The 16,276-nt window shown below is 27.7% G+C and overlaps 2 protein-coding genes across 2 annotated transcripts in view; one reads left to right on the forward strand and one right to left on the reverse strand.

Annotated features, from left to right (window-relative positions):
- The window catches only part of LOC107457287 (ras-related protein ced-10), a 45,218-nt gene extending 29,771 nt beyond the window's left edge, over positions 1-15,447 (reverse strand). The window contains exon 1 of the mRNA XM_043043499.3: positions 15,210-15,447. The gene's annotated coding sequence lies outside the window, so the exon portion shown is untranslated. The remainder of the gene's footprint in view (positions 1-15,209) is intronic.
- Positions 10,650-16,276, forward strand: part of LOC107457288 (serpin SMSB4-like) — a 29,566-nt gene continuing 23,939 nt past the window's right edge. Inside the window, exon 1 of the mRNA XM_087157695.1 lies at positions 10,650-10,752. The gene's annotated coding sequence lies outside the window, so the exon portion shown is untranslated. The remainder of the gene's footprint in view (positions 10,753-16,276) is intronic.

The following is a 16,276-nucleotide window of genomic DNA, read 5'->3' on the forward strand; positions in this document are numbered from 1 at the left end:
AAACATTCACATTTTCTACAACTGTGTTAAGAAACGGAGATAACTAATAATTCAAGAGAAATAAAACGTGATAAAGAAAACGTAAAAATAATACCATTCGTACAATAAATGACCTAGCATTAATTTGATTTATTTCTTTTAACGTTTCTGAATCCCAAAACGTGCTGAATGCCATAACCGAGTTTATATCTCATCACATCTACTTTCTACACCATTTCAGAAGTAGAAAAAAAAAGAGAAGTTGAGGAGCAACTTTGTGAGAGTCACGATTAGCTTAATTAGGTTACAATAGGCACTCAAAACGTGACTACAACAGAATTTTTCTGATTCTTTATTTTTTTAAGCAGGTGTTAGGTGGTTTATCATTGATCCACAGCAATCTCTATTGTAACTTTTTTTATAACAATAAATGCAGAAATGTTTCAGTATTTCAACAGAATGATATCAAAAATGGCATTTCAGGACTTCCGAAAATTAAAATATTTCTAAGGATATCACGAGCAATTCGAAATCGATAAACACATCCTCCATATTTTGACAAAAGCTTATATAATCAAACAGAAATAAATTTAATGTGTTAAATATAAGATCAAAATAAGAAGTTTGCCAAATAAAGTACTTGAGTACTGAGATTTGCGAAATAAAGATTTAAGATAAAAAAGTATTTAAAGGTTTCGGTAATGTTTTTTTATAATTTAATATTTTTTTATCTTCTATCTGTATAATGAATATTCGAGAAAACAAATTACAATTTTAGAGGGTTATTCTAACCCATTTAAATACCACTAGGTATTTTATTTGAAAAATGAAAATCAATTATTTTTAAAAATAAATATTTAAAACTTCTTCTTAGAAAATATTTCTTATTTCTCCTATATTCTTGAATTCCTTTATATTTGAAAAATAAAATTCAAAATGTATGAAGTACTGCTTTGAATTATTGAACTCGATTTAGAAATATTGAAGTAGTCACAATGGCCTGGAGCTCTGCCACGTAATTTGATACCTGCAAATGACGTCCTCGTTGGAAAATCGTGGTAGTTGTCGATTCAGAAGCCAATCAGGTTTGACACATACGCGTGACGTCATTTACAGGTATCCAATTAAAAATTTAATTCATATGGTTAGGTATAATCACATCACATCTGCTCGAGTTACAAGTATCCGATTTCGAACCTAAAAAGAACTTGTTTGTGTACAAGACGCTTTTTGAATGATTTATAACACAAGAAAATTGTTATAATAAGAAATTTTAAGCTTATTTTTATTTTAATTTTTAAACTAAAAATGTATGTTAATAATTTGTCTTCGCTCTTTGCTTTTTATGCCTTATGATAAATTTAGTGTTAATTTTTTAACAAAATAAACAAAATCGATAAAAAAAATCAAACTATTTTTTTTGAACTCCAACTTATTAAAAGCATAGTAAATCAAACTAGAAAAACGGTCACTTCAAAACAATAATAGAACAAAAAAATGAAGGAAAAATGTTCCATCTTGATTGTCACTATCTTCATTTACCTATTGTTACTTAGATTGTTACTTAGATAGTTGAAATGCGGGTAGATGTAGATTTAATGACAGATAACGAGAGCCTTAGAATTTATTTAGATGCAGAAACTTTGAAAAAATTCAAAATTAGAAACATAATTTTTTAGTTTTTCTAATATTAACTACGTTATTAATATTTTTTAAAATCTTTTGTAAAAACGAATTTTTAAGGTTTTTTTCGGCTCAATATAATTCTTATAAAAATAAGCTTCAAACAATGTAATGTTAGTGAAATTCAACCTTGTATAAAAGGGAACATTTTTTTCAATCATATTTACTTTATTTCCAACTATTGTAAGCAAAAACTGATAATTCAATAGCCAATGTTTACAACATGCAAGCTTCTTACTTTTGAAACGTTCTCCAACAAAGGCGAATGAGGAAATATATAAGTTAGGAAAATAATAGAATTTCGTTTCGTAACTAAAAAATTTACATTTTCATTTTCACACAGAAATGCTGGGAATGATTTATGACTAGTTTAATGAATGGTTGGTTAAGCACAGAAAAAATATTATGAAACCTTGAACCTGAACAATCAACGATTCATGAAAAAAGACTTTTATTAAATTGAGTCATTCGAAATGTTATTTTTTTTTTTCGTTTTTAGAAACTGTCACATTTATAAATTGATCACTCCCAATTTCAAGCTTCGTCATCGTTGGTTAGGCTCAGATTATTATAGCTACCTTTAATTTAAAAATGGCAAAGAAAATAGCACAAAATATTTTTTAAAAAATATTTATTTCAGAGGAAAATAGAGAATGTTATTATATGATTAGGGGACGTACACAAATTACATGATCTGTTAGGAGGTGGGGAGCTCCCTATAAAATCAGGCGCAATCACGGTGGAGACTGAAACTTAGAAAACGTTTTCATTGAAATTACGGGAATTCGTCTATTTTAAGAAAGAAAATAGAGTTTTTATTTCCTTGCAAATTATGGGAAGGAAGTATAATGATAACTAAGAGAGAAATCTTAGTGAGAGAGGAAGTGCCTCAAACGGTTCAAAAAAATAATCACGTGATTTATTGACAACGATTTTGTCTAAAATAGTAACAACATTTTGGATTTATACGTTATAAAATGATTATTTTCACAAAATTCGAATAATTTTTAAAGAGAATATAAAAATAAACAATTGTTGATACGGTGATTCATAGGTCAGCTGCACATGAAAATAGACAGTGACGTCCATTACATTATTTTATTACTATTTTATTACCATTTTATATTAGTTATACTTTTCTTTGTAAGCCTTTATCCAATAATACGACAAGAGTAAGGGGCCTTTTAAGTTCTGAGACGTGCGCACATGTGTTAGGCAATAAATAATTCCCCCACCAGAAAAAAGTGTCCAAAGATTTTTTTTTTCATAACAAACAATGAACAAATATAAAAAAGTTTCGGGTAAACGTTGTAAAAGAAAAAACCGTCACGATTACAACAGTTTATTTTACTATTTTATGTTTAGAATAAAACCAGTTTTGTTCATGTTTTTAGATATACATATTACATAACAATAGTACATTTTACTAAGATAAAAAGATGCGATAGAACTTAGATAATCCGAAGTAATTTGAACCGAAACTATTTTGGGTAACTGAATTTTTAGTAAGATATCTTATCATCTTGCTCAATAAAATTAAGTTTATAGTGAAAATCAAACCAGATTCACGGGATTTTCACTTTCACGCAGTTAAGATTTTTCATTCAGGATGCTATATTGCGATTGGAATTCAATTTAATAATGTTTTTACACAGCTTTAAGATATTACTATATCACGGTTCTTGTTTACATGTTTTACAAATGACACATGTCCTTTATTTTTTATTGTATTATGATCTTATCAAATGAAGGGATTTCGAATTGTTGATACTTGTCTTAATTGCAATTTTTCTTGCAATAAACTTCTGCAATACTCTGTTAACAAATGACGAAACTTTAAGTACCCGAAGAGTTCGCAATCAAGTTAAATTTTTCCATGGTCATTTTTTACGAATTATGTTTTATCCGTCAAAATTTTGTCGATTTCATTTTAGTTGAGAAGCTATAAATTATCCAAAATATAAACGAGTCAGTTGGATAAATGTAAAGAATTACAGAAATTTTGTCTATTGCGCAATAATGATAAATGCGCTGGAAAAATCACTTTTAATGTAATTAAAAAGGTAAATAAATTTTATAAGATTTTTCGTTAGAGTTAAAATTTTGCAGCTAATGGTTAGCATGAATATTGCTCGTAAAATTCTGAGTTATGCAGGAGAATTAGAGTTTAAAACTCATATTTACTTTTAATTCTAATTTCTAAATTTAAAAGTCAAATATACCAATTTTTAATGACCCTTTGACGCCGATTTGACACACGTATCCCTTTTATTTACTTTTTTTTGACGCTCTAATTACAAGCAAAAATATATTTTGGTATTTTTTAATTATAGAAAGCAATTTAATAGTTACTTAAGAAATATGATAGAGATAGATTATCGCAATAAAATTTGTACTAAAATATATCATCCAAGAACAAAAAAAAACTAGTTTAAAATTTTTTTCCATTAATACTCAAAAGTCCATCAATCATAGATTTATATAAATTAAAGAAATGTCATTGATGAATAACTGGTTTTCTCTGATCTATTTATATTTTTTAATAATTTATATATAAATTTAATATTTTTCAGCTATTTTGACCAAAATTAATGCAACATTATTAAAAAAGTATGAATAAAATATTTAACAAAAAATCCTGCGTCAAAGAGTTAAGGGCATAAGCATGACATTAGACATAAAGATTTTCAAAAGAGTGAAGAAACCTTTTTCTTCAAACCTTGAACTTGTCAGCAGAACAGATTGCAATTCTCATTATAACTTAATCATTACTTCGAAATCGACAAAACAAATTTCTTACGGTTTTTCCCAACCTCGTAACACGAAAAGAAAATCAGCCTGTTTGGAGGTTGGAACATTTGTAAATTTTTAAAAACATAATAAATTAAAAATCATTATCGGTTAAATTAAATTTTCGGATGAAACATTTTCCCCAAAACGATGTTTCATTTGTTATAAAATAACCCATACAAAGAGTACCTAAACACACAATGTGTCTTCGAAGTATTTTACATGGAGTTTATTTTTAAAGTTCTATTTTAAATATTGTTCTTTCTTTTGCTCCTATCTGTTTCTTTTCTGAATTCAGTGGAAGTAGTTTCACTTCCACTTTTGCCAATGAGCTATCAATTTTTCAATCGCGCGAACTAGACCACATCCGCTTATTATTCACTAGTAAGTTTCAAATTGGAAACTATTCTGTGAGAAAATGCATACATAGATATAACTGATATCATTCATTGTCTAATTTAAGCTTAATAGTCTTTATAATTGAGTGTGAAGAAGGAGAACCCTGGAATGGAAAGTTAAGTGATGTTGATTACACAGTTGATTTGCTGTTTTATTTTTAGTCGAAAAATAATAAGTGAAATAAAAAGTCAACGGGCAAAGCATTAGTCACCGTTAGAGAAATAATAGAAAGCGTCATTAAACAGGAGGTGGGTCTGCGATGTTTTAATTTAATTTAATTTAATTTAATTTAATTTAATTTAATTTAATTTAATTTAATTTAATTTAATTTAATTTAATTTAATTTAATTTAATTTAATTTAATTTAATTTAATTTAATTTAATTTAATTTAATTTAATTTAATTTAATTTAATTTAATTTAATTTTATAACCGTCGTTGAACAGACGACCCAATTTTTGGGTTTACGACTACTAATGTTCAACTCCATAGCCTTGTAATTTTGAATCGAATCCAGAAGACAAGGAAAGTGCTGGATCAAGTATTGGGAGAAGTTTGCCTTCGTGGAAGAATTTTCGATGGAACTAACCTGCATTTGCGTTACATGGAGAGGTAAACTACGAAACTTTCCCATGGTTTGCCCGACTGCAGGGGGACTCTGACCAATGATCCGTCTACCACTGAGGATATTTTACGTCTGCACTATGGTTGGTGCAAGCCGGATGCGGAATTCGTATCGACCAGCCATTGCTGGGATTCGAGCCCAATTCACCTCATTGGAAGGCGAACGCTCTATTCCCTGAGTTTGGAAGAGAATTTATTATTATTAATATAAATTCGGCCCTGCTCACTAAGGTGGCCTTACTGGTAGCGGAAATCCTACAGTACGGCAGCGGACGCAGTAGATTATCACAGATTTGTTGCAGATTATTTTTCATCTCAGACTTAAAAATATAAAACATTTACTCAACAAACAAGCCTAATAAAAAACAAGCCGAAAATAACAATAAAATAAACCAAGGCGTAAATATTACTGAGAGAAGAAACAAGAGAATCATTTTTAATTCTTAAACTTACTGAATTACTATGAAGAAAAAGCTGAAGACAAGTGATGGCTTTCAAAAATTTCAAGTTATACTACTTTGAATTTTGAAAAATAACTTCTTAATTTTCGAAAACTATAATTATTTGTTTGTACACTGTATGAGGACTAATTTCATTTTTTAAATTTGAATTACTCCATTTTTTAAAATATATAAAAATTTTCTATTAAAATCAATAATTTCTAATGTGCTAATTTTGCAGTATAGTTTAAGCCAATTTTTTACGATAGTAGTATCTGCCCGGCAATGTAATGGTCGTAGATAAATTTGAATTTATGAAGATCACGCTGCCGATTGACTCTGTGAATTCTGTTACCGAGGTGACCACTAGGTGATGCTTTTCTGACAATATTTTCCTGGTGAGATTTTAATACTAGTATTTTTTAAGATGGCAACAGCAAAGTTCATCGCGTTGGAAGAATATAGCCGTAGTTGCCAACTCGTAAGTTCTAGCTTTCAGAACATTTAAAGCGGTAGTCAAATATCAATTTAGAATAAACTTAGTTTGTTTAATTTTGCGTGCACTTAAAAAATTCTCAGTCCAATTCATAGGGCTTTATAGATATATGTTTCAATTGTTTGTATGTAGTGCTGAAACAATCATTCTAAAATAAATTAATTTAATCAATAATAAAATGTAAAACATGAAATTTGCTACCGCTCTAAATATTCAAATAAAATCGTTCTGATAAATTAGAACAAGTTGGCATGTATGAGGAACGCTTACTCATTTTTACACTTCTCGAGGACCACCTGATTGGAGTGCAACAGACATATTGGTACAGCAGGTAACAAGGCGAAATCAGCAACTCTGGAATTAGATGGATTTGTACGATCAAATCTCAATGAGTGACAAATTGGACATGACGAAACTGAAAATAAACCTTGCGGACACACATTATACCCGAATTCAGGCGGTTATTAAGTTTAGAAACGGAATTAGATGATATTAAATTATAATCTTTCATGATTCCTCTAGGTTTGAATTTTTTTTTTGTCTAGTGAGTTGAGTAATTGACAATCTATAAAAAAAAGGCATTATCCTTTTTTACGAACGTATAAACTATATTGTAATTTAATTGGATACTTGCAACTCGAGAAGAAGTGAAGTAATTATACATAATCCATGTGATTTAAATCAGATTTAATTGGATACCTGCAAGAGACGTCACACGTGCGTGTCGAATCTGATTGGTTTCTAAATCGGCAAATGACACGATTGAACTATGATGTCACTTGCAGGCATCCAATTAGAAAGAGAAAAAGTTTTGTTTCCCAGACATTTACTTTAAAGCGAACATGAAAATAAAAACTCTGTTTCATTTTTTAGCACTCAAGAAATAGGCTTTCAAAATAGATTAAAACTAAAAGTTTTATTTATTTTCTTGTTTTATTATAAATAGGTAGTTTGAGTAACAAACTAGCCTTGTAATGGCGATCGTTACAATAGTTTCGGCGATAAATTAAATAATAAGTTTCACCATAGTCATTTGATTACAAACTCTATATTTTTAAACTTCATAAAAAGAACCAGTCTTCATTTTAGTTTTACATCTTTTATTATTTTTTTGGCAATATGTATATTTGTTAAAAAAAAATAACTGAAATAACACTGGAGAACAATGTTTTTTTTCTTGTTGAAAGAGACTTTAAAACAGATATTTTCAAATTTGCATTCGGATTTACTCTCCAAACTGCATTTTTTTCTCTTTAAAAAACGACATTATTCGTTTTTTTTTTGTGGTAATGTACAAGTCTTAAAACGTTATATATAAAAGGAGTAAAGTTTCTAAGAGAGACAAACTTCTAGGGGAGTTTGAACATGTCATCTAGATTAAAATTGCATAGAAATGTCTGAAATAGCCCAGCCCATGTCGGAAATAGCCATAATACGCCGCTAGGGCGGATCTCTATTATGAATTATTTCTTTATGTACTTCTGAACAGGTTACAACAGGGGGCGCTAGAGGACGCGTACGACGACATTTTGGGGCTTGGGTTCCAGTGCAATTTGAATCTTGATAGTGTGCCTTAACTCCCTTTGATGTTTGTCATAACATTAATGCGCCCCCCTGTTATACATAACGTGTTTAAACTTGTATATTTAGACAACAAAAAAAATAGACTGAAAATTCAATTTGAAAAAAATCTGTAGCTTTAGAATGAATAAGTAAAACTATATTCAGGATTTGAAAGCCCCCACCTGAATTACGCAAAATCAAGAATTTGTACAAATACACTAAAAAATTGTTCCCCAGTCTAATCTGCGAAAAATATTTGATCTGTTTCATTAAGAACTTTTTTAATTTATCACTCATTTTTTAAAATAAAAGAAGCTCTATATCACGTTGTTGAATAATATGCATATACAAGGTACTATTTATTATTTTTGAAATTTCTAAATTTAACTAAAATTCTCGGAATCGTTGTGCGAAAACTGTTTCAGACGTGAATATTTACTTTTAATTTGTTCAAAAATTTCCTAACAAAAAATTTAATTAATTTCTTTAAAAAATGATTCAACCTATTTCAAAAAAGCAAAGAGGAACTTTTTTGAGCCTAGTTGGTGACATTATCCCAACTATGCCTTAAATTGTAACTCCTTTTCTAGAAATCATTCATCTTTTATTACTTGAAACTCCAAGTTTATAATGCCCGTCTTTTTTCTTTTAGCACAAGATAGATTATCATTATTCATGAAGAACACAGATGAGCAGTGTAATAAGAGAAAAACTGAATAATAATAACAAAAAAAAAAGATTTAAGAAGCAATGAAATCCACTTATAATTAATTCACTTCCAAGTTACTTATATCTTAAAAGCATCGGTTTTTATACTTTACGTATAAGGTGAAAACAAGACAAGAATTGTGGGGGGAAATGTTATCGATATTGCCAACCTTCATCTATTAAAAGTTTCCTTAAGATTGAATTGAGTTAGCATGTTTTATATACCAGTGAATTAATGTTTAATAATTGTAGTGGTAGTTACGTCGCAAAATGTTATGAGGAAATTATTTTTGTTTTGTTAGCTCAACAATTTTGATCTCCGTCATAAAATTTTGAAATTTTATTTCAAATATCATAATTATTTATTCCTTTTTTGAATTATATTTATAAATTTTGCATTCTAATTTGACAATTTCAAACAATTTCTAACTAAACAAGAAACTTTTAAATTGAAATTTAGAAAGAAAAATGCAAAATATAAGTTTTTTGATTTTAGGTACTATAATTAGAATATCGGTGTTCAGAAAACGAAATCAATAATGAAAGTTGAAAACTAGAACATGTAGTCATGATACATTAGAGGTTGCAAAAGCTAAACGGAGTCTCCTATTTCTTCGCGAATCAAGAAACGTAGCAATTTTTATACAAATGCTAATTACAACTGATTCACATAAGTTTATTATTACTATTAAGTAATTACAGTAATAAAATTACATATTAGATATAGTTTTAAGAAAATTATTCAAAAAACTCCTTGCTTACCAAAAAAACGTATGACTTTTACACAACATTGTATCCAATTTCGTTTTAGAACTCAACCAAGAAAGTTAATCAATCCACGGATCTTTTCTTTAGCTGCGATGAACAATTTTTCCATATAATAGATTTATAGTTCCTAAAAATTTACAGCTTTGCACTGAAACCTCGTAACTTCGAACAGAAGAGAAAGAAACACGCGAAGCAATTTTTAACTCGCAAAATAAATCCTTTCTAAAAGAACATAATTATTTTGAGTTATAATAACTATTTGAGATGTATGCAAAGGAAAACCACAAAAAATTTATACGATTACTTTAACTACAATAGAAATATAGCCTGTGACTGATCTATTCTGCTTTTGAAGATATTTTAACACCGCATTTCACTTTATCTTTTGGCGACATTGCAGTCACTGCCAAAAAAGATTTACCCAATAGGATACCTGAAAATCGAAGATAAATCTTGGCATTTCTCCATTCAGAAGCCAATCAGGTTCGAAACACACGCGTGACGTCACTTACAGGTATCCAATTAAATCTGACTTAAACCACGCGGTTAGGTATAATCACTTCTTCTCCTGAGGAAAGTACTCAATTGCTTGTCTAAAATTACAAAAAAAAATATTCTTGATGATTTATTAAAGGCTGTTTTTCAAAGGCTCTGGTGTCACATTAAATAATGCTTTTTAGTGAATAATATGCTATTTTCTAATCTGATATGAGTTTGCAACAGTTATTTAAGACTGTTAGGTCAAGAGCAGCCTATCTCTTGACAGTGTCTTCTAAGCTAACCCTGAAAATGGCACAAAACGTCAATAAGAAGAAAAGACAAAATTTTATAAAAATGAAAACATTTGTGATCTAGTTTTTTTTAATATTTAAAAAGTTGCTCTAACTCTGTATCGTATGGGCTCGTAAAAATTTGCAAAAATTGAGAATTATTCAATGATTTTGATAATTTTCATCTAGGATAAAAATCTCGTCAAATTGATGATTTAAAAAAAAATTAATGACTTTTTAAATATTTAAGTTACATGTCCGTTCTTAAAGTAATACCTGATAGTAAAGAGAATGCCTTAGCACGGGTTACCATAAAAAAGAAATTTGATCCTTTAGTAGCCCAATCGTAATGACAACTTTCGTATTTTCCCCACTGCGCAGCTTAGTGGCTCGACCATAGTGACATCTTTCTTATTTCCTCCACTGCGCAGTTTATGTTCGTTACGTCGGACTACTAAATTGATCTGTGCTGAGACCTTTTATCTTCTAGAAGATGTTGTCTTTAGTTCAGACTATTCCTTACGGCCATAAAGGTACATATTGTTTAAAATTATAACTTTTGCCTCAAATGTAAGACACTTTAATTTTAGTTTTTTTTTCCTAACGAAAGAACTTCAAAAAAAAAAACTGTTAATTTTTCATTTATGAGTATCATCTCTATCCTACATAGTCCTCCCTCATGCATTCAAACAAAAGGCAATTGATCTTACAAAAAATAGACTTGTAGCTCAATTTAATGAATAAATTTATTTTAATTAATGAATAAATAACAGGCTTATTTTAAAAAATAACTTTAAATGGCTAAAATAGAAACACTTGAAGTTAAATTAAGCTGAAACAATTCAAATTGTAGTGTATGTCTGGAATATTGTGTTCCAACTTCTTAAGGATAGAATTATTATAGCGTTTATTTTTATTTTTTTAACATGATGCATATTGTTTAAATTCTTTGAATATATATAAATTTTATACAATAAAATATTCATTATTTTTTACCATTTTTCTTTTATTTAAGGAGATTTTATAACTTTCTTTTTAGATGATATTACTATTATTATTTTGAAACATTCCCAGTGGGCTAGCCACGTACACACTTCAGAAATCACTGATCTATTAGATTTACTTCAGAAATTCTTTATTGTATACTCACAAACAACTGAACATAATTATTATAAAATACTATTCCTTTTGAAGTTAATGAGGGACAGTAACATTATATCCACGAAAATGTGTTATAAATGTATTATAAATGAAAAAAAATATTATAAATGTATAATAAATGGAAAAAAAATTATTATAAATTAAAAAAAATTCTTTTAATGAACAGTTATAACAGTATAAGAGTTACTTTCATAATCATCCTTCAAAAAAGTCTATCAGACCTTCAACGCACAAAAATAAAATATAAATTCTCAGCAAATGCTTTAGATACGAATATCTCAAGCCTTGAAATAACTAGTTTAAAATGGTGGACGGAATTAATGAAAAACTGTTCTTTCTTTTTTTTTCACATGGCCCCCTTTTATTGGATTTAGTACGTCTTAAATTATAAAGCTAACAAATGGAATTTAAAACTATAAAGATACATCTTTCGAAATGTCTAGAATTAAGTTTTCAAGGCATCTAGAGGTTTAGCATTAAAAACATTGTTAATTTTCAAAAAAATAATTGTAAACTTTTAAAATTTCTAAAAAATTCAATAAAATTTGTATAAAAATTCAAAAGATTTCACACTATTAGTACTATTTAATTATTACTATGAATGATTATTTAATTATTGAGTATTAAATCACAGAATTTACTAAGGCATTATTTGGAAGTCGAAACTTGGAAAAAGACTTTTTTTTCTTGTCTTTCTAGTGTCAATTTCAAATAGCATCTGAAATTTTAAATAATCGAATAAGTTATTAAAACATTATAAATAATCGAAATTTTTAACTAATTAAAGGTCTATTTAACTAGAACTAACGAAAACTGATCATTCACAAAATTCAGTTATTTTAATCTATGATAACATTTATATTCAATCTTTCCTACAAATATGAACTTTTTTAGGTATAAATTATTTTTCAAGACGCATATTTAGGATGCTTGGTAAGTTGAAGAATGCGTAAAAATATGCCATTTATCAAACATGAACAACTAATTCATTTTACTGCATATATGAATCAACATAGGTTGTGGAATATCACACTTTCAATATTTTTAATTGGTATTTAATTAAACTCAAAAACTTATTATTTTCACTGGTTATCTATTTTTTTTAACTACTTAGTTTCGCGTAAATCAACTTAATATATTTCAACTATTAGTGATTCTTAAAAAGTTGAATTAAGTAAAGCTTAGGAATTGGAAAATACGAGATGAAAACTAACTATAAAGATGTTTTGTATTGACCAACCTTAACATATATTTTTTTGAATCCAGGAAAAAATAAAGTAAAAAATAAAAGCATTAGAGATAGCAAATCAAAATTTAAAAAGAAAAACTATGACTAATCATTATTGAGCTAAAAAGTTACAAACGATGGATTAAAATCATCCAAAACCTGTTTAGACATTTGCTAGTGTACAGGGTACCAAGAAAAGAGGAAGACCTCACACAAGATAGATTGCATAGAGGCAGATCTCAAAACACTTAAAACCAACCGTTGGCAGATCATAAAGCCAGATGAGATCCATTGGAAGAAGATTATTGAGACGGCCTTGATCTGTAGTAGGCTGCAGTGCATTTGAAGAAAATGAAAAGCTTTTTTACAGAAGATAAAACTTAAAGACACTTAAATATTAATTTGCGATCTCATAAAAATATGCATGTAGGGCGATCATTACGGAACACCCTGTTAAGTCGATAAGTAATTTTTAAAAGTGCACCACATTTGGAAATATAGGAACATATACAGTAAATACTTTTTAGGTTTATGTAATTCTGCAATAAATATCCCCCGTTACAGTGAGTTAATTCACAAGGAGTGATTAACTGAATTTATATATGGTGATTCAAGCTGCTGTCACGTGATAATTTTTAATACCTTAATGGTACAGGGTGGGAATATGAATTTCGAACAAATAGTCACCCAATTTTTGATGATTTCTTTCATTATTTGACTAAGCTAACTGAAACCTTGTCATGCATGGTTTAATTACTTACATTGGACAATTTTTTTTCGCTATTGACTCATTATTTATTTAAGATATTTTTTATTTAAATTTAGTCCTGTGATAACACATTTTAATGATTACGTCTTTTAAAGGAAAACAAAGCGATACCTTACTAGACTTAAAAATTATCAAAATTGGTTCGTAGTTTAATGACATATTTGTGATTGAAATTTGTATTGGTGGTGGGAAAAAAATTCCCCTTGAAGTATTGTGTATTTATAGCTGTTAAGTTTTATTTCTTTCCTTTTTCTTTACAGTTAGGTTAGAATGCTTAGGGCCGAAATAACTGTTTCAGAATATTTTTAAACCATTTTTAAATATGGATATTTTTTTCAGGAAATTTCATTTTCTATGCGAGGAAAACATTTAAAATCTAGTATTCTTTGATAGTTCTCTTAGTTTGTTCACTTTTTAGCACTATCAACAACAATAAACATAGAGACTTTTAAAATGAATATTTTTCGTAAAAGATTATGCATGATTTTAATTTTTTTTCTTCATTTATTTATTTATTTTTAGAATCGTGGCTTAGTAACAATTGGGACAAAAAAATTATAGCAACCTTAACAAGAAGATAACGAATTTGCATACTTACAGATAATATAAATTAGAAGTTAAATAAATTTCGCCACGAGTCAGTATTGATAAAGAATAAGAAATAAATTTAAAAAACTCAGAATAAAATTTACAAACTTAGATTTAGAAGGAGTCAGAGAACTATTAATAGTACGGATAATAATTTTGAAAGCCTTAGTAATTTCAACTTTTACAATCAATGCAAGAATATTATAATCATAGAAATAACAATTTGCAAACTTAATTTTATAGTTTAATGTAAATTAAATTAAGAAAAGCTGATAATAGAATTAATAAATACTATGAAAAAAGCTTCAAAGTATGAAAATGATTAAAAAAAAAGCATCGACCGAAACAAGCAAATAGGAATCATTTTAAAAATTCAATAAGCTTATTTTATTTACATGATTATATACAAGAATAAATTACGGTTATACAAGATGCTTAAACAAGAATAAAACAAACACTATATTCAACAAAAATTTCAAACTTGATAAAAAAAATTTGAGCTTTAAATTTATTGTTTCAAGATTTAAAATTGGAAATTTAGATTTTTTTTAGATTTTTTAGAAGAGGAAAAGAACAAATTTTAGTACTAGTGAAATTAAAATTTCGAATTTTAGAATTAGCAAATTTTGAATTGTGAAAGCTTTTTAACTTTAACAATCAGTGCAACTATTTAAAGTTCTTAATAGCAAGTAATTCTTATAAACAATATAGATAGCTGTATAGCTAGATCTAAATTAAATTGTGAAAATAATAATAACGGTGTCGTAAAAGTAAACAAATTAAAATAAATTTCAGATAGTTTCTTCTTAAAAATTCAGAACTAGTTGCTTGGTTATGGCTTGGCACATTAAAAAATAAAACTAATTACGTACACAAGGATAAATCAAAAATAAAATTTTCGAGTTAGTTAAATATATTAAGCTTTATTTGTGATTTTTTTTTACTTATAAGATTAGCTGAATATAAAACCTTATAAAAACTAATATTTAAAAAAAAATATTTAAATATTAAATTTTACAAAAACATATTTAAAAAAAAATTAAAATATGAAACTTAACAAAATTTAAAATTTGGTTTAGAGGTATATAAGCCATTGGAAACGAATCACATGCCGTAATTTTTTATAGATCATAACGATTACAATTAAGAACGCAAATGTCAAATAAGTTTTATGTATGTTTACTACGATCTTATCTATTTTTCAAAAGAATACGATCAAGCAAATAAATAAAATACAAACATACCTGTAAACAGAGAAATCCAGGTGTTGTGAATTGTCACAGCACCAAAACAAAAACACAAGTTTCAAATTATACCAAAAACTGACACCTCCGTATTAAAAAAAGAAAATACATAAATAAAAAACCAAAACAAATGCACCACCCGAAAGAACACAGTGTTATAGACACTTGTGGATGTTCCGCAGCATCCCAACTTCCGCCTAGATAATATTCACGTGACGTTTGTTTCCGCTTTTAAAAAAATGAGATAAATAAAACGAGGAACTCGAAAGATCTCTCGAAAATTTCCCGAAAAAGGGATTTTTCAGTCGTTATGTAAAAGTTAATGGGGAAAAAGATTACGTCATAAATACTTAAGTAATTGCTCTCAAAAGGGACCGATATTAAACTAAAATAAGTTGTTTGCAGATACAATCTTTCCACATTTATACTTGGAGATAAGACTGCACCGAGTTAGAAACTTTTTTTAAGAAGAATAATTTAATTGTTATGAAGCATATTTGTTTTATCTTTAGAATTTTAATTTATCAAACACGGTTTAAACTAAGTATATTTTTGTTTTGTTTTGTTCCCCATAACCGTTTAAAGGAAATTCTCGACATACTATTAAGTTTCTTCATTTATTATCATAAAAAGATAAATTTTCTTATGCGTATTTTCATTGGTCAGGAAAATCATAAACTAAACAAAAAAAGATTCAGATATAACATGTCATCAGCAAAAAATTAATAAAAATTAAATTCCTCTATTTAATTGTATTTATCAGTAATATTTCTTTAATATTTCTTTAATATTTCTCCTTATTATTTTCTGTTATAATTACGAATTGGATTTTCATCAAAATTAATGGTTTTAAATTTGAAAAAATACTGGTCCTCTATTACATTATCGAGTAATGGTATGATATTACCTTATTAGGCAGCATTTCATTACAAAATTACCCAGTTATCGTTCTAAAATTACGAAACTGTAGCGAAGTTATTTATATTTTCTAATAAGCTATGATTATTTTTAATGCTAGATTTTATTTAAAACCGTGTTCAGTTCAATGCATGTCATTAAAATATGAA

Source organism: Parasteatoda tepidariorum, chromosome 2 (genome assembly GCF_982258835.1).
Source record: "Parasteatoda tepidariorum strain Cologne lab strain chromosome 2, Ptep-v5.0, whole genome shotgun sequence".
Lineage (NCBI taxonomy): Eukaryota > Metazoa > Arthropoda > Arachnida > Araneae > Theridiidae > Parasteatoda > Parasteatoda tepidariorum.